This window comes from Neovison vison, chromosome 9 (assembly GCF_020171115.1).
Source record: "Neovison vison isolate M4711 chromosome 9, ASM_NN_V1, whole genome shotgun sequence".
Classification (NCBI taxonomy): Eukaryota; Metazoa; Chordata; class Mammalia; order Carnivora; family Mustelidae; genus Neogale; species Neogale vison.
The window spans coordinates 19,647,258-19,670,995 of record NC_058099.1 but is presented as its reverse complement, the minus strand read 5'-3'; the positions used below and the strand labels follow the sequence as shown (position 1 = coordinate 19,670,995).

The 23,738-nt window shown below is 41.4% G+C and overlaps 1 pseudogene; it reads left to right on the top strand.

Annotated features, from left to right (window-relative positions):
* Positions 1 to 378: 378 nt before the first annotated feature.
* LOC122916865 lies at positions 379 to 803 on the top strand (annotated as a pseudogene).
* The last annotated feature ends 22,935 nt before the right edge of the window (positions 804 to 23,738 follow it).

The window sequence follows — 23,738 nt, the reverse complement described above, 5'->3', positions numbered from 1 at the left end:
AGACTAAAATTAGAAAACTCTTAGAAGAAAACTAAGTTTCAATAGCTATGATTTTTTTTTTTAAAGATTTTATTTATTTTTTTGACAGAGATCACAAGTAGGCAGAGAGGCAGGCAGAGAGAGAGGAGGAAGCAGGCTCCCTGCTGAGCAGAGAGCCCGATGTGGGGCTCGATCCCAGGACCCTGAGATCATGACCTGAGCCGAAGACAGCGGCCCAACCCACTGAGCCACCCAGGCGCCCCAATAGCTATGATTTTTAATTAAGCATTATTTTCTTAGATAGAACATCTAAATCTCAAGCAACCAAAGGGGAAAAAAATCAATAAATTTTATCAAAATTTAAGTTCATCTTTTGCTCAGGCCCATGGCTCCAGCAGGATGGGCAAGTGTCAAGGTATTTGTACCACCAGGAAGCTCTGTGGCCACCGATGAGATCAAAGTATCATTATAAACAGTACAAGAAAGCCCATTTGGGCATAGCCCTGAAGACCAACCCTTTTGAAGGCACTTCCCATACAAAGGGAATTGTGCTGGAAAAAAATAGGGGTAGAACCAAACAGATTCTGCCATCAGGAAATGTGTCAGGGTCCAGCTAACCAAGAGTGGCAAAAAAATCACAGGCTTTGTACTCAATGATGGTTGTTTGAATTTTAGTGAGGAAAATGATGAAGTTCTGGTTGCTGGATTTGATCACAAAGGTTGTGCTGTAGGTGACGTTCCTGGAGTTCACTTTAAGGTTGTCAGTGTAGCCAGCGTTTCTCTTGGCTTTGAACAAAGGCAAGAAAGAAAGACCAAGATCATAAGTTTTGATGGTGAAAACAGGTTAGTTAATTAGAAAACAGGTTAATCAATTTTCATATTCCAAAAATTTCTTCAACTTTTATGTTTTGAAAGACACTATCGAGAAATTGAAAAGGCAACCCACAAGATGGAAGAACATATTTGTAAATCATATGATAATCATGTATCTGATAATGGCCTTGTATCAGAATATATAAAGAACTTCTACAACTTAACAATAAAAAGGAAGGGTACCTAGTTGGTTCAGTTGGTGGAGCATGCAACTTTTGATCTCTGGTTGTAAGTTCAGGCCCCACACTGGGTATAGAGATTACTAAACTAATAATAATAATAATGATGATGATGAAAAAATAATGAAAAGACAGATAACTCAAATGAAGATAACCAAATAGGCAAAGGATGTGAATTGGCATTTCTCCAAAGAATACATGTTTTAGGGAATTATAAATAAAAACTACAATGAGCTACTACTCCATACCCACCAGGATGACCCTAAATAGACAATAAAAAGTGTTAACAAGGATGTGGAGAAGTTGGAAGTGATGTATAATGATAAAGCTGTTTTGAAAACCAGTTTGGTAGTTACTCAAAAGGATAAGAATAGAGTTCCCATACAACCCAGCAATTCCACCTCTAAGTGTATGCCCAAAAGAATTGAAAACATGGGTTCACACAAAAAAACTGTACATGAATGTTCAGCATTATACATAATGGCCAGAAAATGGAAACAACCCAAACCCTCGTCAAGGGTGAATATTATTCAGTCATGAAAAGGAATAAAATACTAATACATTTTACAATGTGGATGAATCTTGAAAATATTATGCTGAATGAAAGAAGCCAGACATGAAAGGCCACATATTGTGTGATCCCATTTGTACGAAATGTCCAGATTAGACAAATCCATAGAGACAGAAAGTGTATCAGTATTGCCAAGGGCTGAGGGGGAGGGGACAATGGGGAGTGACAGTTTAGTGGGTGTCAGATCTCTTTTGCAGTGATGAAAATATTCTGGAATTACATAGTATCAATTCTTGTAAATGCTGTGACTATATTAAAAATCAGTGAATGGTTCATTTTAAAAAGGGTGAATTTTATGATATGTGAATTTTATCTCAATACAAAAATTTACAATATTGGGAATACTAAGGCAGTTTGAATCAAAGGTCTAGAGGGAAAAATGTTATTTGTAAGCACATATTACAGAGAAATTAGCAAGTGCTCTATGCTTCAAAAATTAAAAATTTGAATGAACTAGATTATTTTATGAGACTATGTATCCCCAAAATGGATACAAAAAGAAATAGAAAATGTGCATAGACTACAAATCACAGCTGAATTCAAGATGGTTGTCAGAGAATTGTACCAAAAAGGCATTAAATCTATCTTGCTTCATCAGTAGATCTTTCAAACTCAAGTCTGATAAAATATACACATACGTAGAAAAGAAAACAAATAACCAGTCATGCTTTGGGTTATGGATATAAAATTTCTTTAAAAAAAATAAAAGCACAATTGGATCCAGATGTACCTTAAAAAAATAATATCACCACCAAATAGGCTCATTATGAGACTAGAAGTTCAATTCAATATTAAAAGTCATTATTATAACTAATCATATTAATGTCAAAGATGGGAAACCATATTAAACTCTTTATGTATCTGAGATCATACTTATACAATTATTTTTTTAACCTATATCAAATCAAATGTTGGCGTTATGTTTAATGGCAAAGCACTAGAAACATTGTAATTAAAATCAGAAAGAAGACAAGGTCCTCTATCATCAATGTTACTTGACTTCGTTATATAAGTGTTCCTAACATGATTAGATAATAAACTGTACCAAAAGCATGGGCGATATTCAAAATATTTAACAACGAGGGCGCCTGGGTGGCTCAGTGGGTTAAGCCTCTGCTTTCAGCTCAGGTCATGGTCCCAGGGTCCTGGGATCGAGTCCCGCATCGGGCTCTCTGCTTGGCAGGGAGCCTGCTTCCTCCTCTCTCTCTGTCTGTCTCTCTGCCTACTTGTGCTCTCTGTCAAATAAATAAATAAAACAAATAAATAAAATAAAATAAAATATTTAACAACGGGATAGTAACATAAACCAACGCATTCATTAAAAACATCAAAATTGGGGCGCCTGGGTGGCTCAGTGGGTTAAGCCGCTGCCTTCGGCTCAGGTCATGATCTCAGGGTCCTGGGATCGAGCCCCACATCAGGCTCTCTGCTCAGCAGGGAGCCTGCTTCCCTCTCTCTCTCTCTCTCTGCCTGCCTCTCCATCTACTTGTGATTTCTCTCTGTCAAATAAATAAATAAAATCTTTAAAAAAAAAATCAAAATTTAGTCCCTTTCACTTTCTAAGGAAACTAAGATATAAAATTTCCAATTAATAGAGGGTATAAGTAAATGTTTTTTTTTATCAGATAGACAATTGTCGGGGTGCCTGGGTGGCTCAGTGGGTTAATGCCTCTGCCTTCGGCTCAGGGTCCTGGGATCAAGCCCCGCATCGGGCTCTCTGCTCAGTGGGGAGCCTGCTGCCTCCTCTCTCTCTGCCTACTTGTGATCTCTATCTGTCGAATAAATTAAAAAAAAAAAAAGATAGACAATTGTAATAATTTCCAAACCATTTGCTGAATTTTAGAAACTATTGGTGCAATGTTGTAAAACACAACCATTTAATTAAATGATGCTCTCTCTGAGCTACAATCTGACACATGAATTGGACCAAATTCTTTACACAATTTACCATTAATTGGCAGTCAGTGACTGACTTGGTTAAAAGCATGTCTTTTTTTTTTTTTTTTTTTTAGATTTTATTTATTTGTGAGAGAAACCACAAGCAGGGGTAGGGAGCAGAGGGAGAGGGAGAAGTAGACTCCTTGCTAAGCAGGGAACCTGATGCAGGGCTTGATTCCAGGACCCCGGATCATGAAATGAGCCAAGGGTAGGTGCTTAACCGACTGAGCCTCCAGGGTGCTCATAAAAGCACATCTCTTAAGGACCAAAATACTGTACACAGTTGTGACTCATCTCAGCTTCTGCTGAATTATTTTGCCTATAGAATATTTGGGATTTTATATATTTAACTTCTATTATTAAATAAGCCACAAACTTGTTTTCTATAATGCTGCATTTAGTTATAAAAATCATTTATTAATCTTCATTTATTTTTAATCCATGGGCTTCATAAACATTATTTTTGGTCAAATAATGGCCAAAGCAACATTAATAATTTAGTAAATTAAAGGACACAATCTATTAAAGAAAAATAAAATAAGGTAAATGAAGTTAAAATATTACTACTTGTTAAACAATAAACATATTTCTGATAATTTATCAATTTAATATATTTTCTCTTTGAATTAATCCTTTACCTTGTTTAAAAGACTATATTTCTATAAAATCTCCATTTTTCTTTCATTTTATATATTTAAACAGTTTTAATCTGGGGGCATTAATTATCCCCTATACTTCATAAAACTTTCTATTAAGCTAAACACATCATTGATATTTTAATGAATGAATTAGCTCAAAGCAAAATCTCTTTTAATTTTATTTATTTATTTATTTGTCAGTCAGAAATAGAGAGAGAGAGAGGGTGCGCACAAGCAGGCAGAGTGGCAGGCAGAGGCAGAGAGAGAAGCAGGCTCCCTGCCAAGCAAGGAGCTGGATGTGGGACTCAGTGCACGACTCGATCCCAGGACCCTGGGGTCGTGATCTGAGCCGAAGGCAGCAGCCTAACTGACTGAGCCACCCAGGCCTCCCTAAAATCTCTTTTTAAAAAAGAGGAATTGTTAACCATTTGCTTCACGTCATAATTTTTGTTCAGTTGATCAACTTGAAATGAATTTCAAATCGCTTTTGTAATCCTGGCATTCTGGTCAACCATTCTAATTTTCATGGTCTCAGTACCCGAATCCTCAGACGGATTCTAAATTTTTCCTGACATTACATGATGTACGGTAATAAATTAAGAAAACATTTATAATTACTTACTTACTTTATGTATTTTATTGCATCATTCAAGGATAATTGAATTCAGTGACTTGGACAGTGCCAAATTAAAACATTCAGAAATTGTCCTAAATTTTGGCTGTAACTGCAGACTGTGTCCCTTGCTATTCATAGGCAGTTTGTATAAAATCCAATAAGGTTTTCATGAAAATATTTTTCATTGAAACCATTTTTCTCATGTGTCAACAATAAATTTTGATAAATTATTTCAGATGTTGTTCCTTCCTGCTTCGTGAAATCAACAAAAGCCATTAAATTATCTTCAAAGTCTTGAATTTCACATTTTAAGTAAATTATTAAAACTAGTTTATATGAAACAGTTGAAGCTTCATCAATAATGATTGAAATTTTACTGCCTTGATTTATACATTTTCCAAAAACTTGTTTTCTTATACCAGCAGATAAATATTTTGCAACAAACAAGTTCATAAATTTAGAGTGTTATGATAAATCCATATTGATATTGCTCTTTTTAAAAGTTCTATTTAATATTTTATATTTGACAATGTTCAATTAGTTTTAACCACATGGATGGTATTTTCTAGATGCTTTTCATGTGCTTTATCAATATCGTGATACATTTTTCAGAAGTTTTTGCTATAGGCCATGTTTTTTATGCAAAACTGATTTATAACATTCTTAAAATTTTCCTCATCGAGGAGAAAAACTTTTCTTTATTTAAACCATGAGTTTTAACAGAACATAATTGCCATTTGGTGAACGTATCACACTTCCAACGTTTAGTTCTGTACGTTTGCACGCTGGTCATCTGAGCAACATTTACATGCTAACTATAGTCACTCAGGTTATTTTTATTGGAGTAACTGCATTTTTTTCATGCCGTTTATATGACTTCTTCATTTTATTTTCCTTTGTTTCTTATGCGGTATCAAAAGATGCCCCGAGTTTTGGTTTCCATTTAGTTTAAGAAGTTGTTGCTGGAGTGGTTCATGATTAACATTTCTTCTTTGGTCTTCCACAGTCAGAAGATTCATGTTTATAATATTTTAAGAGAACATGAAGAAATTTATCCAGACTCTACGATATCTTCACTCTGGGTTTCTTTTTTAATGTCTTATTCTTCAGTTTATAAACATCAGAACGCTGCAACATGATAAGTTATACAAAGAATTATAGCACACTAACTGTAAGAGGAATGTAAGATTTGAAATATTTAGAGGAGAGGCAGTTCCATAATTTGGGCATAATAATAAATTATGAATTCTCCCAAAACAGTGGTTCTCAAACTTTTGGTCTCATGATCCTTTTACAGAGTTAAAAATTAGGGCAACCTTAGGTCTTTTGTTTATGTGGGTGGTATCTATCAGATGTTTATGCTATTAGAATTTACAACCAAGGGGTGCCTGGGTGGCTCAGTGGGTTAAGCCTCTGCTTTCAGCTCAGGTCATGGTCTCAGTAGTCAAGCCCCGCATCGGGTTCTCTGCTCAGCAGGGAGCCTGCTTCCCCCTCTCTCTGCCTGCCTCTCCACCTACTTGTGATCTCTGTGTGTCAAATAAGTAAATAAAATCTTAAAAAAAAAATTACAACTGAGAACTTTTCTTTTTTTTATTTATTTGGTTAAAAATAACAGTAGTAACCTGGTGAAGGTTACCATAAAATAGTTTATGAAAATAATTGTTTTCCAAAAAGAAAAAAAAATAGTGTGAGGGTACCACCATTGTTTCAGATTTTTGCAAATCTCTTTAATGTCAGGCTTAATAGAATTCAGCTGTATGCTGAGGTCTGCTTCTGGGTTCAATCTGTTGTGATATCACACATCACGTCGCCTCTGGAAAACTCCACTCACCCTCATGGGAAAAAGAGCAGAAAAGGCAAATGATACACTGGTATCATTCGTTCTTGTCCTCAGAGATTCCTAAAAGGGTCTCAGAGACCTCCAGAGGTCACCAACCCACAGGTTGAGAACCACTCCTAAAGTACGGAGTGCTTCCCAGAGAATGTGCCAGGAAGCCTTGCTGCCTTCCATGAAACTGGCCAGACTGGCATGGAAGGCGACATGAATGGCTCAGATGTCCCTCTGATGGGAGGCCCACTGCCCATGGCTTGTTGTCAGTGCTGCAGCCATTGGCTTGAATTAATGGAGTTTCATCGGAATCCCTAGCATGAACTGGCTTTCTGTACCTTGCTGTTAGGGATACGCTCCTTACCAATTGGTAGGGAAGTATTTCCAAAATTTTTTTTTTTTTAAGATTTTATTTATTTATTTGACAGAGAGAAATCACAAGTAGATGGAGAGGCAGGCAGAGAGAGAGAAGCAGGCTTCCTGCTGAGCAGAGAGCCCGGTGCGGGCCTCGATCCCAGGACCCTGAGATCATGACCTGAGCCGAAGGCAGCGGCTTAACCCACTGAGCCACCCAGGCGCCCAGTATTTCCAAATTTAAAGATGGGTAGATCAGACCGATAACTACCAGATACGGAATATCAGCTCTGCTGAGAATTATGAATATTTCAGATGGAGAGTTAGAATCATCACTCTTTGGTGGTGATGTACTGACATAGGAAAGCCAAGAAAATAAAACAAAAAATTCAGAGTACTTCGGGCATTTGCTAAGGAAAATCTATTGCTAAATAAAAATGGGATTGTGTCTGTGTGTTTGTGTGTGAATCAACATTTATATTGATATACCCCTATATATACTTTTCCTTTATAGCAAAGACCATTCAAACTTTATAAATATATGCAGAACATATATGAAGACTAGAACTAGATTGAGGATATGACAGAAGCTGTATCATTATCCTAAATGAGAGGGTTCAATATTGTTAATGCTCCCCAAGTTAATCTGTGTATTTAACATAGCTCTGTCAAAATAATGCTATTAATCTTGAATTTGATAAAATTATTTTAAAGTGTTTATAGAGAACTAAATTTGATTTTTAAAAAATAGGCAAGAAGAGCAAAACAAAATCTCTAGGAGAAGAACAGTGTGTGAGTGTTGGGTCTGTTTGATTAAAGGTGACTATGTATTAAAAATCTGCAGTATCGGGGCGCCTGGGTGGCTCAGTCAGTTAAGCCTCTGCCTTCGGCTCAGGTCACGATCTCAGGGTCCTGGGATCGAGTCCCACATCAAGGAACCTGTTTTCCCTCTCCCTCTTCTGCTCCCCTTGCTTGTGTTCTTTCACTCTATCTGTCCAATAAATAAATGAAATCTTTTTTTAAAAATTGCTGTATGAAAATAATGTAGTTCTGAGGCTAGAATAAATAAGTCCATTACTGAAACAATAGAAAGTCCCCAGAACACCTCGGGTATATACTAATTTAGGATGTACCGTAAGGGACATCTCAAATTCAAAGGAAAAAGAGGGTTATTTGGTAAATGGTGGTACAACTGGCTAGTCATTTTGGAGGAAAAAAAGATGCCTAAGTCATATCATACACCAAAATGAATCCCAGGAGCATCAAAGATTTAAATATCAAGGAGATAGAGCAATTAGGCAAAAATGCAGAGAAATATTTATATAATCTTGAAATAGAAAAAGCTCTTCAAAGCATAGGAAAAAAAAAAGACTTGGCCGCACAGTAATTTGAAAATTGCATTAAAAAAGTGAATAGAGGCACCTGGGTGGCTCAGTGGGTTAAAGCCTCTGCCTTTGGCTCAGGTCATGATCTCAGGGTCCAGGGATTAAGCCCCACATCGGGCTCTCCGATCAGTGGGGAGCCTGCTTCTCCCTCTCTCTCTGCCTGCCTCTCTGCCTACTTGTGATCTCTGTCAAATAAATAAATAAAATCTTTTTAAAAAAATGAATAGAGTCAAAATAAAGACCCAAAGATCAATAGGGAAAACTTGAACATTCCAGTAGAAACGTGGACAGCTATAGGCAGATTTATGAATAAACAGGAGTGGCCAGAAAGCACAGGAAAAGATGCTCAACTCGATTTATCAAAGACTGACATAAGAAGGAGGTATCAGTTTTCATCTTGCACACTGGTCAAGAGTTCAAATGAGTCATGCTATCCACCGGGTAATGTGTGGAGAAGAGAAAAAAAATTTCTTTTAAAGATTTTATTTACTTATTTGACAGACAGAAATCACAAGTAAGCAGAGAGGCAGGCAGAGAGAGAGGGGGAAACGGGCTCCCTGCTGAGCAGAGAGCCCGATATGGGGCTGAAACCCAGGACCCTGGAATCATGACCTGAGCCGAAGGCAGAGGCTTTAACCCACTGAAGCCACCCAGGCGCCCTGGAGAAGAGAAAATTTAAGCCAGAACGATGGTTTGGGTTGGAGTAGAGGTGAATTTGGAAGTTATTTTGGTGAATTCTTTTTTTAAAAAAAGATTTTATTTATTTATTTGACAGAGATCACAAGTAAGCAGAGAGATGGGGGGAAGCAGGCTTCCCGCCAAGCAGAGAGCCCGATGCAGGGCTCGATCCCAGGACTCTGAGACCATGACTCGAGCTGAAGGTAGAGGCTCAACCCACTGAGCCACCCAGGTGCCCCTATTTCGGGGAATTCTTAAAATGTTCATAATTCTGATGTGGCAATTCCATTTAAAAAATGTTCAGTAAGGTTCATAACAAGGAATGTTCAAGAAGCTCTTCACAATATTATCTCTGTCAATGAAAATATCAGAAACAACCTAAATGATCAATAATAAAGGTTTGGTGTGTGCATATATACATATATATATTTGATATATATGTATATTGGCGCATATATATATATTCCATTTAATAAAGGTTTGGCATATTCTGATATACCATATATTGTCTCATATGTACCATACCATAAAGGGATGGCATATCCATGTAATGAAATATTATATTATCATTAAAATGTTAAAACACATATTTATTGACCTAGAGACAGGTTCATGACACAGCTGTAAATGGACCAAACCAGGCAGCACATAGAATCTTACTTCCTTGTTTTTTTTTTTAAGATTTTATTTATTTATTTGACAGAGAAAGAGATCACAAGCAGGCAGAGAGGCAGGCAGAGAGAGTGGGGGAAGTAGGCTCCCTGCTGAGCAGACAGCCTGACTCAGGGCTCCATCCCAGGACCCTGAGATCAGGACCTGAGCCGAAGGCAGAGGCTTTAACCCACTGAGCCACCCACGCGCCCCGCTTCATTGTTTTTAAAAGCTTGCTGCTTACATATCTGTATTGTATATAAGTGTAGAAAGTATTTGTCAGGCTGTACAAAAAAAAATACTAAGATTGAGGAGCTTTAGTGGGAGGCTTAAAATGATTTTTACTGGGGCACCTGGGTGGTTCAGTGGGTTAAAGCCTCTGCCTTCGGCTCAGGTCATGGTCCCAGCATCCTGGGATCAAGCCCCGCATCCAGCTCTCTGCTCAGCAGGGAGCCTGCTTCCTCCTCTCTCTCTGCCTGTCTCCCTGCCTACTTGTGATCTCTGTCTGTCAAATAAATAAAATCTTTAAAAAAAAAATGATTTTTACTTTTTTGCCGTTTTTGCTGATTTTTTTAACACTAGACATGGAGGACTTTTGCCAATAATATTTCTTTTAAATCATGCTTAGGCTGCCACCCAACTAAGCTCGGTCTTTAATACTTCAGAAACCCGTGTTCTGTCAGCTCCACGTGGAGGGAAATCCAGGGGATGGCTCACGAAGGCTGGCCCAGGCTCTGGGAGACTGCATCGTGGCCATTATAAACGGTATACATAGACGATGCGAGAAGACTGCCAGGCTGTCTGGGTGTCTGGGGAGCTGCAGCCCATGTGCATCTTTCTCGGGCTGGAGAAAAAGCTCCCTCGAAAGCCCCAGACAGTCAGGAACGATCTGTGTGTTGAGTTGCCCTCATCTCACGGATCTAGGCTTCCATTCCCTCTGCCAGGGGATCAGACATGGGTCCCTGAGCGCATGGGCTCCACACTGCCCCCCGGCCTCTCTGGTTCCATTTTCTGGTGTTTGTTTTTAAGATTTTATTTATTTGACAGAAATTACAAGTAGGCAGAGAAGCAGGCGGGGGGTCGGGGGGAGGCAGGCTCCCTGCTGAGCAGAGAGCCCGATGCGGGACTTGATTCCAGGACCCTGAGATCATGACCTGAGCCGAAGGCAGAGGCTTAACCCACTGAGCCATTCAGACGCCCCCACTGTCTGTTTTGCTGACAACTGACCACCACTCCTCTTTAGGTCCCACCGTGCCCCTGAGAAGGGTGAACGTGGCCATGCCCAGTTTACCGCTCGCAGCTTCCATCCTCACCGACCCCGCTGCCTGGAACACAGCCAAGCGATTCATCACCTGCAGTATTAACTGCTTCTGGACCTGAATCTTCTTTTGTCAGACTTGGCCTTCCACTAGCCCAGGCAGATACCTGGTTTGTAGCTGAGGCCCTCGCACTTGGCCAGGTGCAGTAAACCCCTTACTAACCTGTGAAAATTTGGGATGAAATCTCGTTTTGCCTCCTGTTCCCAATACCACTCACTCATTCAACAAGTATTCACGAAGGAACGAGGCTCATCTCTGTGCCTGGGACATCCTAACCCTAATCCGCTTTTTCTGCCTAAGTAGTGCCCACCAACAGCTGGCAAAAACCTTGTCCATGACTGGTGAGAAGCCAGAGGGACTGAGGTTTTGGCATGGATTCAGAAAGAGCTGGCAGCCTTCCTCCTACTCCTTCCACCTGGCTCCCTCAGCAAGACGGGTGAGCCAAGGCTTAGGACCGAGTACTCCAAAAGCATAGGATTTGGGGATGAAATAACAATTCAACCACTTAAATGCTGTGTGACCTTGGGCAACTGACTTTCCCTCTCTGAGCCTGCTTCCTCACCTGTAAACTTGGAGCTCATAGTAGTGGATACCTCACAGAATAGTTTCTATTTTATGTGAAATAATGTATACGAAGATCACAGACTTGAGCTCAGAAGTGGAGTTTCCCTTGTTGCTCTTATTAACATTGTGGTTAATTACATTTATTAGATCCGTCAACTCTGGTCAGACTGGAGAACTGCCTGAGAAACCCCCTGCCCCACTACCTGCTATCCCCATAGACTTGGGTCATGGGGAGCCTTGAGACCTCTCGTTCCACCGACAAGGCTACTGAGGCCCAGAGGAGATGTGACTTGGTGAAGGTCACCCAGGGAGCCTGCTGTGGCCATCAAGACTCCCAAGTCCCTCCTTCCACCCCGGCCACATGTTTTCTCGGAAGAAAAGGCGAGTCTTAAAAACAAAACAAAAAAAAAATGGAAGTTCCGAGACGAGGGGGATTCCCTTCTTTCCCTCTCCTTGTGTTTGGCCCACACAGCTGTCTTTGCACCATCAGTGGGTGGTGAAGCTGGGCTGTCTCTAAGGCTGCGTGTTTTACATTTGCTAACTTCAGTTCGGCTGCCGCTCGCTGCTACACCCTGCACAGGCACACTCGAAGAGCTGGCAGAGGCAGGCTCCCCTTCTCTTCAGGAAACAGATGCCTCTTGGCTGGAAGACAGCCATCACCCTCGTGTGGCTTCTGAACCCAGAGCGCAGAAGGCTGGGGTGTTAGAATGCCAGCGCCTGCTTCCAGCGAAACCACACCACCAGCTGGTAAGGATCCCTGTTTCCCATCCTCTGAGGTTCCCAGCCCAGCATTTCCCTGCCCCGTGGAACAGTGGTTCTGCAAGAGACTCTGGGATGGAGGAGGCCATGTTCAGAAACGTGGGGAGGTGTGCAAACTATATTTCCCTCCTGGAGACGTTCGTGGCCAGGAGGCACCATAAAACCCCCCGAAAAAGACTTAGGAAGGGAACTGTCAATAATGCTGAATTTGCATTCTCCAAATTTATTTGATCATGGAATACCACCTTTTTAAAAAAAATTATGTTAGTCACTGTATGGTACATCGTTAGTTTTTTTGCTGTAGTTCCATGATTCATTGTTTGTGTATAACACCCAGTGCTCCCTATAGTACGTACCCTCCTTAATACCCATCACAGGGCTCACCCATCTCCCAGACTCCTGCCTTCTGAAACCCTCAGTCTGATTCCCAGAGTCCATAGTCTTTCATGGTTTATCTCCCTCTCTGATATCTCTGCCTTGATATTTCCCTTCCTTTTCCTCCATGCTATTCCTTATGTTCCACATATAAGTGAAACCATATAATAATTGCCTTTCTCTGCTTGACTTATTTCACTCAGCATAATCTCCTCCAGTCCCGTCCATGTTGATGCAAAAGTTGCATATTCATCCTTTCTGATGGCTGAGTAATATTCCATTGTGTATATGGACCACATCTTCTCTATCCATTCGTCTGTTGAAGGGCATCTCAGCTCCTTCCACAGTTTGGCTATTGTAGACATTGCTGCTATGAACACTGGGGTGCATGTGACCTTCTTTTCTTTTAAGATTTTATTTATTTATTTGACAGAGAAAGAGATCACAAGTAGGCAGAGAGGGAGGCAGAGAGAGAGAGGGGGAAGCAGGCTCCCTGCTGAGCAGAAAGCCCTACACGGGGCTCCATCCCAGGACCCTGAAATCATGACCTGAGCCGAAGGCAGAGGCTTAACCCACTGAGCCACCCAGGTGCCCCAACTCCTTCTTCTCATTACATCCATATCTTTGGGGTAAATACCCAGTAGTGCAATTGCCGGGTCATAGGGTACCTGGAATACTACCTTTTACAAATGAAAATAGCCATGAAGGTGGTTGGTTTCCTCCCTTCTGCCTGGTCTCTGATGAATTGTCTCCTCAGAGGACCTTCCTGGTCCACCTGGCTAACACAGCACCCCGAATTTCTCTCTATCTTCACCCTGCTTTGTGTTTCTCCATAACACTTATCACACTGTGCTATGTTTGCTTTTATATTTTTTCTCTTTACATAAGAGTATCTTTATATTTATATTTTAAACTTTTTTTTTTTTAAGATTTTATTTATTTATTTGACAGAGAGAAATCACAAGTAGATGGAGAGGCAGGCAGAGAGAGAGAGGGAAGCAGGCTCCCTGCTGAGCAGAGAGCCCGATGCGGGACTCGATCCCAGGACCCTGAGATCATGACCTGAGCCGAAGGCAGCGGCTTAACCCACTGAGCCACCCAGGCGCCCCTATATTTATATTTTATATTGATATTTTTCTCTCTCTAGACTGTGAGCTCTGTGGTGGGAAATGTCTTCTGTGCGGCTGTGTTTGCATTCTCTGGCACATAATAGGTGATCAGTAGATGCTGTTGAACAAATGAACATTCCCGCAAAAGAATTCAGTGCCCAGCCCCTCAGTAAGCAAGTTTCCTTGGATGTCAGCCCCAAAGTGGTCTGGGATACTATCTTTGTCTCAGACATGAGCCAATTGGTATAGCTTCAACTTGGTTGCACAGATTACTATGGGCTCCATGAAATGGGAATTGAAAATAGTCTGACAAAATTTCGCAAAAGCGAAAGTTGTGATAAAGTTGTGACCAAAATTGAAACAGAAATGCAGACAAGTCCTGACAATAGCTCACCTCCATCAGAAGTGCCATCTGGATATCCCCGTCTTCCTCCTCCCATTTAATATGCATCTCTTTGTATCTCCTCTTGTTCTTTGCTGCATACTATATGAATCACCTGACATACATTATCTCACTTAGTCCTCCTAACCATGTCATGAGGAAGGGATTATCGTGTCCATTTTGCAGATGAGGAAAGGGCTTCAGCAAGATCCTTAAAAAGAGAACAGACTTATAGATCAGTTTGGGGAGAATTGATGACAATTTTGAGTTTCCCAATCCGTGAGCATTGGATATTTCCCAATTTTAGTTCTTCTTGAATTTCCCTCAGAAATTTTTTTTTAATATTCTATTTATTTGACAGAGATCACAAGTAGGCAGAGAGGCAGGCAGAGAGAGAGGAGGAAGCAGGCTCCCCGTGGAGCGGAGAGCCCGATGTGGGACTCGATCCCAGGACCCTGGGATCATGACCTGAGCCGAAGGCAGAGACCTTAACCCACTGAGCTACCCAGGTGCCCCCTCCCTCAGAAATGTTTTATGGTGGGACACCTGGATGGCTCAGTTGGTTAAGCAGCTGCCTTTGGCTCAGGTCATGATCCCAGCGTCCTGGGATCGAGTCCCACATCGGGCTCCTTGCTCAGCAGGGAGCCTGCTTCTCCCTCTGCCTCTGCCTGCCTCTCTGTCTGCCTGTGCTCGCTCTCTCTCTCTCTCTCTCTGACAAATAAATAAATGGAATCTTTAAAAAAAAGAAAAAAAGAAATGTTTTATGGTTTGTAGTCTCCATGTCTAACACTCCTTTTATGAAATTTATTCCTAAGTATTTTATTCTTTTTCATTGTGAATGGAATCACTTAATTGGATGGTTTATTGCTAGTATATAGAAATATAATTAATATTTGCACATTGAACTTGTATCCTGTGACCTTTCTCCATTTGTATCTCAGATGTCACATCTCTTTTGTGCACTCCTTGGCATTGGGCACATAAAGGATCGTGTGATCTCTGATTTTACATTTTTTAAAGATTTTTTTTTTTTTATTTGACAGACAGAGATCACAAGTAGGCAGAGAGGCAGGCAGAGAGAGAGAGAGAGAGAGGGAAGCAGGCTCCCTGCTGAGCAGAGAGCCCGATGCGGGACTCGATCCCAGGACCCTGAGATCATGACCTGAGCCGAAGGCAGCGGCTTAACCCACTGAGCCACCCAGGCGCCCTGATTTTACATTTTTCCTTTTCAATTTCTCCATTGTTGTTAGTTTTGTTTGTTGTTTTTGCCTTATGGCACTTGGCAGAAACTTCCTGTACCATGCTAAAGTGGTGGGAGGAAGCAGATATCCTTCCCTTGTTTTTGATCTTAAGGATAAAGCATTCAGTCTTTAAGTGTCCACCTTTGGCTCAGGTCGTGATCCCAGAGTCCTGGGATTGAGCTCAACGTCGGGCTCCCTGTTCAGCAGAGAGCTTGCTTCTCGCTCTCTCACTCCCCTTGCTTGTGTTCTCTCTCTCGCTCTGTCTCTGTCAAATAAATAAAAGTTTTAAAAACAAACAAACAAAAAAGGATAAGGGGCACCTGGGTGGCTCAGTGGGTTAAAGCCTCTGTCTTTGGCTCAGGTTATGATCCCAGGATCCTGGGATCGAGCCCCACATCGGGCTCTGTGCTCAACAGGGAGCCTGCTTCCTTGTCTCTCTGCCTACTTGTGATCTCTGTCTGTCAAATAAATAAATAAAATCTTAAAAAAAAACAAAAACAAAAAAAAGGATAAAGCATTAAGTCTTTCACCATTAAGTAAGATGTTAACAGTGGATATTTTTGCAGATGCCTCTTTTTCCCTAGTTTGTTGCATTTTATCGTGGACTATTGTTAGATTTTTGTCAAGTGATTTTTCTATGTCTATTGAGATGGTTTTGTGCTTGTTTTGTTTTTATTCTTTTAATAAGATGCATCGTATTAATTGACATCTGTGTGTTGAACCAACCTTGCATTTCTGAAATAAAACCCATTTAGTCATGGTGTTTAATACTTTTATAGTGCTGCTGAATTCACTTTGCTAGTTTTTTTTTTTTTTTTTTAGATTTTATTTATTTTTTTGACAGAGAGAGAGACACAGTGAGAGAGGGAACACAAGCAGGGGAAGTGGGAGAAGGAGAAGCAGGCTTCCTGCCGAGCAGGGAGTGCAATGCAGGGCTTGATCCCAGGACCCTGGGATTATAACCTGAACCGAAGGCAGACACTTAATGACTGAGCCACCCACGCGCCCCTCTTTTCTAGTATTTCATTGAGGATTATTGCATTCAAATCAGATGATGCTACACAGGCACCAACAAGGGTAGCAAAAGGTTTATTACTCACACCTGGAGGCTTTCTGGAGAGACTAGGGAAACTTGCCAAGCAGACATAAAAGAACCTCAGAGGTGCAAGGAAAGGAGACTGGTTTGGGGGGGTGGCTTATGGTGGTTAGGAGCTAGGGTTGGGGTAAATGTTCCCAAATGCATGGGTTGGGACTTGCATGATCTGGAACTTGCATGGTCTGGAATTCTCCAACTATTGTTGCTAAATTGTCTGTTTTTCCTTTCAATTCTGTGAGTATTGTTTCATGTATTATGAGGTGTGTTACAAGGTACATATATAACTGTTACATTTTCCTATATTACCATGAAATGTCTTTTTTTTTTTTTTTAGATTTTTGTTTATTTATTTGACAGAGAGAGATCACAAGTAGGGAGAGAGGCAGGCAGAGAGAGAGAGGAGAAAGCAGGCTCCCTGCCGAGCAGAGAGCCCGATGCGGGACTCGATCCCAGGAACCTGAGATCGTGACCTGAGCCGAAGGCAGTGGCTTAACCCACTGAGCCACCCAGGCGCCCCGAAATGTCCTTTTTTTGACCCTGGTAATATTTCTTATCCTAAAGTCTGCTTTTATGGTATTAATATAGCCCCTTCAGCTCTCTCCTGGTTACTACGTGCATGCCTTATGCATCTATATGTCTCGTATAAAGGGCATGTGCTTGGATCATGAGCTAATGATCTCTTTCTTTTAAAAGAGTAATTAAGGGACGCCTGGGTGGCTCAGTTGGTTAAGCAGCTGCCTTCGGCTCAGGTCATGATCCCAGCGTCCTGGGATCGAGTCCCACATCGGGCTCCTTGCTCGGCAGGGAGTCTGCTTCTCCCTCTGCCTCTGCCTGCCTCTCTGTCTGCCTGTGCTCGCTCTCTCTCCCTCTCTCTCTCTCTGACAAATAAATAAATAAATAAATCTTTAAAAAAAAAAAAAAGATGTTTCCTAGCATTTAAAAAAAATAACAAATAAATAAAAGAGTAATTAATTGGGCGCCTGGGTGGCTCAGTGGGTTAAGCCACTGCCTTCAGCTCAGGTCATGATCTCAGGATCCTGGGATCGAGTTCCACATTGGGCTCTCTGCTCAGCAGGGAGCCTGCTTCCTCCTCTCTCTCTCTTTCTGCCTGCCTCTCTGCCTACTTGTGATCTCTCTCTGTCAAATAAATAAATAAAATCTTTAAAAATAAATAAAAGAGTAATTAATTAATTTAGAGAGCATAAGCTGGGGAGGGGCAGAGGGAAAAGGAGATGGAGAATCCCAAGCAGACTCCATGCTGAGTGCAGAGCCCCACTCAGGGCTTGATCCCATGACTCTGAGGTCACGGCCTGAGTCAAAAATTGAGAGTTAGAGGCTCAACCAGCTGAGCCACCCAGGTGCCCCCAATCTCTTCCTTTTAATTGAAGTGATTGGACCATTTACATTTGCCATTTTGTAATTTGTTTTCTATGGATCTCTTATTTGTTTTTCTGTTTCTCCTGTAGTTCATATCCTGTATTAGATATTTCTGTGTGCTATTTTAACTCCTGTATATTTTTTTAGTTATCTTCTTATTGGTTGCTTTAGGAATATAATATGCATGTCAACTTATCATAGTGTACATAAAATTAATATGAACTTAATTTTGGCAAAATATAGAAACCTTGCTCCATTTCTCCTTTTCCCCCTACACTATTATTGTTTTTTATATAAATGTTATATATATATGTTATATATATAATAATAGTGTTATACTTTATATAATAAATTTATACAATTTATACAATTGTTTTATAAAATTGTATAATTTTATGTCTTTTTGATACATTAAGAGAATAAAATAGATTTTCAAATTAATTCTCTTCTCTTATTTTAACTCTTATTACATATTTTTCATTTCTGATAGTTTTTATTTCTTCTTGTAGATTCAAATTACCATCTGGCGTCAATTCCTTTGGGCCTGAAGGATTTTTTATAGTATCTGGTAAGGCACTCCAATTGCCATGAATTCTCTCAGCCATTTTTTCTTTTAATCTGAGAATGTCTTTATTTAGCTTTCACTTTTGAAGGGTAGTTTTACTTAATATAGGATTCTTGGTTGATAGGGTTTTTTTTTTCTTCCCAGTGCTTTTAATATGTCCTTCTAGTCTCCATTATTTCACGTTGAAAGTCGGTAATTGAAAGTATTGATGTTTTCTAGTATGTGCTGAGTCATTTTTCTCTCTGCTTTCAAGATGTTCCCTTTGTCTTTGTCTTTCTCCAGTCTGACTCTGATGTGTCTAGGTGTGGATCTTTTGTATTTATTCTACCGGGGGTACTTTTTGTCTCCAGGATGTCTAAATTAAAATTTTCCTCAAATTTGTAGTTTTCTGCTATTATTTCTACAAATACTTTATTTCTTCATCTCCTTATGTGGCCATAGCCAAATGTCTAAATTTGAGGCTATAGTTTATAGTAGTTAACTGATCCTGAACGTGTGTTTTCTGTACCACAGCATGTGACCTCCATTATGCTGGTTTAGCACCCGAGTTTTTTTTTCCCCCACAAGTATTAACTGTGTTTGGTGCCCAAGACAAGCCTGTAAAAAGTTTGTTTTTATCATTCCAGATTTAGAGCTAAGACAATTGACACATAAGAAATATTGGAGATGAATTTTAGGATTTTTTAAAAATTTTATTCATTTATTTGACAGAGAGGGAGAGATCACAAGTAGGTAGAGCAGCAGGCAGAGAGAGAGGGAGAAGCAGGCTTTCCGTTGAGCAGAGACCCTGATGCGGGGCTCAATCCCAGGACCCTGAGATCATGATCTGAGCCAAAAGTAGAGGCTTAAGGGGTGCCTGGGTGGCTCAGTGGGTTGAGCCACTGCCTTCGGCTCAGGTCATGATCTCAGGGTCCTGGGATCGAGTCCCGCATCGGGCTCTCTGCTCAGCGGGGAGCCTGCTTCCCTCTCTCTCTCTCTGCCTGCCTCTCCATCTACTTGTGATTTCTCTCTGTCAAATAAATAAATGGAGTCTTTAAAAAAAAAAAAAAAAAAAAGTAGAGGCTTAAGCCACCGAGCCATCCAGGCATCCCATTGGAGGCTTAACTCATGGAGCCACCCAGGCATCCCATTGGAGATGAGTATTTATAAGCGAGAAAACTTGGATTCAGAGAAGGACATTGACCAAAGGTATATCATGAGTCAACAACTACCTGAACTAGAACCTGGGTCTTCTTTGTACATCACCCAACAGCCTGCTTCTGGGGGAGGATTGGGGTAAGAGTAACCCTCCTCACTCCCCACTCTTCTTCCCTTATCACCCTTTGACTCCACCACACCCCCTTTGAGGGCCTTACTCCTGCATTGAAAAAGCACAGGTCAAAGGGCATTAGGTGATTGGCGCTCCCTGCCCCTAGGTGGCGCTGCTCTTTCTAACCAAAAACCACAGGTTGCCTAGAAAGGTGATTCAAATTTATAGCATTTTGGATACTGGCATTTGCATGCATTCTTTCAATCTAATTATAGAAGGATTAATCTATCTTTAATAGATGACTACTAATAATTTATATTGTTATCTTTAATAATATAGTTCTGTTTAAAATGTCCATTTACATTACTTTTCTCAGAGACTCTCCCTCAACTCCTGGGTTTGAGTTGGAGCCTGTAGCGATCTGTGGAAGCATCCATGAATGGGGATTTAACAAGGCAATTGTTAGAGAACTAAAGATCAGTTTGCAATGAAAGGAGATGCCAAAAAAATTATAGTATTAAAGTAAGTAGCTATCTGTGTGTATCACAGTTACAAAATGAAAAATAAAAATCCTTCTAAACACCCCTGAAATTCCTCCTGCCTCACAAACATAGGCTTTGGGATTCTTCTGGGGCCAGAGCTCTTTACTGTGTCGCAGCTTACCTTGACTGAAAAACCCAATCTTTTTGTTTAAATACCAATGTCAAGTTCCAAAATGGGAAAGCATGGTGGATACTCTCCCCCCTCCTCCGTTTTGTTCTGGGCCCTGCAGGTTGACCTCTAAGGAATGTGTCAGCCAGCTCCCTTGCCCTCTGGCTTCTTCGAGATTGGACCAATGAAAGAAACCAGTAGGAAAGCCATTAGGGAGGAGATGGAGATCATTGCATTGATTCCCCCAGCTCTCTCCCTGCTAGGTGTAGTGTGTAGGAGATCCTTTTCCTCTACTTAAGACAAGTTCCTGGCCTAGGTAGTCTTCTCCAGCTACAAGCCCCACAGAGTCCAGGTAAACTGTCTTTCTCTTCGTCCCTTCAGCCCAAGGGTGGAAATGGCTCTGCACCTTTGCTAGTCGTTGCTACTTGGCCAGGCCCTGTGGCTTTCCCTTGACCCTGCCCTCACCTCCATAAATAGACAAGTGATTAACTTGCCTGCCTTTCTTGACTTTCAAATGCTGGGATTTGCTGGGGCTGCAAATGACACAGGAAATCAGCATTGATAAGGAAAACTGGGCGGTATTGGGAGTCCTGAAGCTTTTCGCTTGGTCCTAGCTCAGGTACTGTTCTGCCCTGTGACCTTGGGTAAATCCTTTTTACTCTTTGGATTGCAAATGCCTCATCTGTAAAAGAAGAGGCTGGGTAAAATTAGAGGACTTTGTGGGGTGGGGGAATTTGTTTTGTTTGTTTGTTTCTGTTTACTCCAGTACTTCCGGAAGAATTCTGAAAAAGCACAAAATCATGTAGATAAAAAATTTGTCCTCCTTGTTTTAAAGAGTTGTAAAGGATGCCAAGTCCTGCATATTGTAAATATTAGCATTTAAAAATAAAACTGTTACATCATTTTAAAAAATACAGCCAGTGACATTCAAGCATCATAGTGATTTTCTACCCAACGTCATCCATTTAAAAAATAGACTTTTTTTTTTTTTTAAAGATTTTATTTATTTATTTGGCAGAGAGAGAGAGAACAGCAGGGGGAGCAGCAGAGGGAGAGGGAGAAGCAGATTCCCCGCTGAGCAGGGAGCCCAAAGCAGGACTCAATCCCAGGAGATTGGGATCGGGACTAAAGGCAGACGCTTCCCCAACTGAGCCACCGAGGTGCCCCAAGACAAACAAACTTTTAACAGCTAGAAATTTTGTGATGCTCCCTTTTCTCCTTTAAATCACTTGTTCTGTTCCACTTCCCTACAGAATTTTACGGGAATGTAATGTATTTTTCTGCTTCTAAGTCTATATGGATCATCTTGGTATTGTATCTAAATCAGAAATATGTTTGGGGCCTGTGGGTGGCTCAGTGGGTTAGTGTCTGCCTTTGTCTCAGGTCATGATCCCAGGGTCCTGGAATGGAGCCCCACATCCAGCTCCCTGCTCAGTGGGGAGCCTGCTTCTCCCTCTGCCTCTACCTCTGCTCCCCCTGCTTGTGCTCTCTCTCTCTCAAATAACATTAAAAAAAAAAAATCCGGGCGCCTGGGTGGTTCACTGGGTTAAGCCGCTGCCTTCGGCTCAGGTCATGATCTCAGGGTCCTGGGACCGAGTCCCGCATCGGGCTCTCTGCTCAGCAGGGAGCCTGCTTCCACCTCTCTCTCTCTCTCTCTCTCTCTCTCTCTGCCTGCCTCTCTGCCTACTTGTGATCTCTCTCTGTCAAATAAATAAAATCTTTTAAAATAAAAAAAAAAATCCTTAAAAATGTGTTTGTAGGTAGAAATTTTAAAATGTTTCTGTTTCCGGGAGTCCTAAGTTACTATGGATTGATAAGTGTGTTTCTGAATTAATTTTAGGATGCCGCTGATCAAAATTTCTGTAATTGTGAAACACAGAAAGTAAATAGTAATAGAATTTTGTCTTTTAATGAGATGGATGGGAGAAGGATTGTGGAGTCTTGGTTAAAAGAACTCCTGTTCCCCTATTTTTGGAATCTTCCCTCCCCGCCCCCAACCCAGAGTGGTCCTCCCAGGGCAGTGCCCCACCAGAAAATTTGAATGGGTAAAGGGTGCCCTTTGTCTAATGGCAGAAGGGCAGCCGAGAAAGGGAAGATGGGGAAGGAGAACCAGGTTGGTATTTTCAAAGCACAGTTCTCAAGCAGGTCAGTGGTAGGAAACAGAACATAGGGCAGCTGAGAACCTAGACGTGCGTTTTCATAAAACTCTGCGTCGACTACTTGGAAATTGTATCCCCAGTGCATGTCCCTCCTAATTTGAAGGCACAATGCTGGATGGCATCTGAAGGGCACCCCGAATGGGGGCTTTCATAGGGTCATATCCATGAGCACTGCTTCTAGAGTCAGAGTGTCTAAACACCAATGTTCCATGGGACTTGGGCAACTTAGGGAAGCATTGTGCCTACATTTCCTATTCTGGAAAATGAGGTTGTGTATAGCTCCTTACGATTCACTTAAGTAATGTGTGAAAAACACACCATGTACGGCAAACAGCATATCCAGGAAGGGGTCCGAGGAGTGTGGAGGTTCCCACATCTCTGACAGTCTGGGAAGGGGGACCTGCTTGATGGGCGTCGATTTCCCTCCCACTGGAAGGCCAGGTCCTGCTGTCTCCGTAAGGAAAACAACAGGTCCCTGTCTGGGTCCTGCTGTCTCCGTAAGGAAAAGCGGATTGTTCCAGGCCCTTTTGCTCTGTTCTTCTTGCTAAGTTTTCGCTTCCGCTGAGTCTTCTCAGATATTTCCAAAAAAACATCCGTTGCTCTTTGTCCCCAGGGCTTGACCTTTGCCACCTCAGGGAGGAGGCTATTTCTGGTGAACTCCTGCTATAGAAGAAAGGGACCCTGGAATTGGGTCTGGCTGTCTAGCAGTTCTCCTCCATCTCTCTGAGAAAGAATTATAACCGCGCTGTGTGTAGGGTGTGTGAGCCCAGAAAATGACAGCTCCTGCTTTCCAGGAATGAGAATCAAGTATACATTCATTTATACTCTCTTGGAAAAACCAGGGCGGCCTCCGGGCCAATCTCGACTCAGGCAAGCCAATATTTGAGCTTTCTGCCTGAGAAACAAAGTAAGACATGGATATGCTAAGAAGTGGCTAACTGAGTGGATTTTGCGTGGGCCCGCTCCAATGGGACTTTTGTACTAACATTATTGCTCGGACACCAGGCCTGCACAATGCCTACCCCGCTGATGGCCACTTTGCCCCCAGAATGGGGGCCTCCCTGGCCGAGTTCTGAATTCTCAGTTTCATTTCCTATTGATACAGAGGAACGCTGCTGCTTTCCTTTCATCAAGAGACCATTTGTGCATGTTGGCCCTGGTTTGGTTCCCTTCTTTCCCAGTTCTCAGAGCATATAATTTGT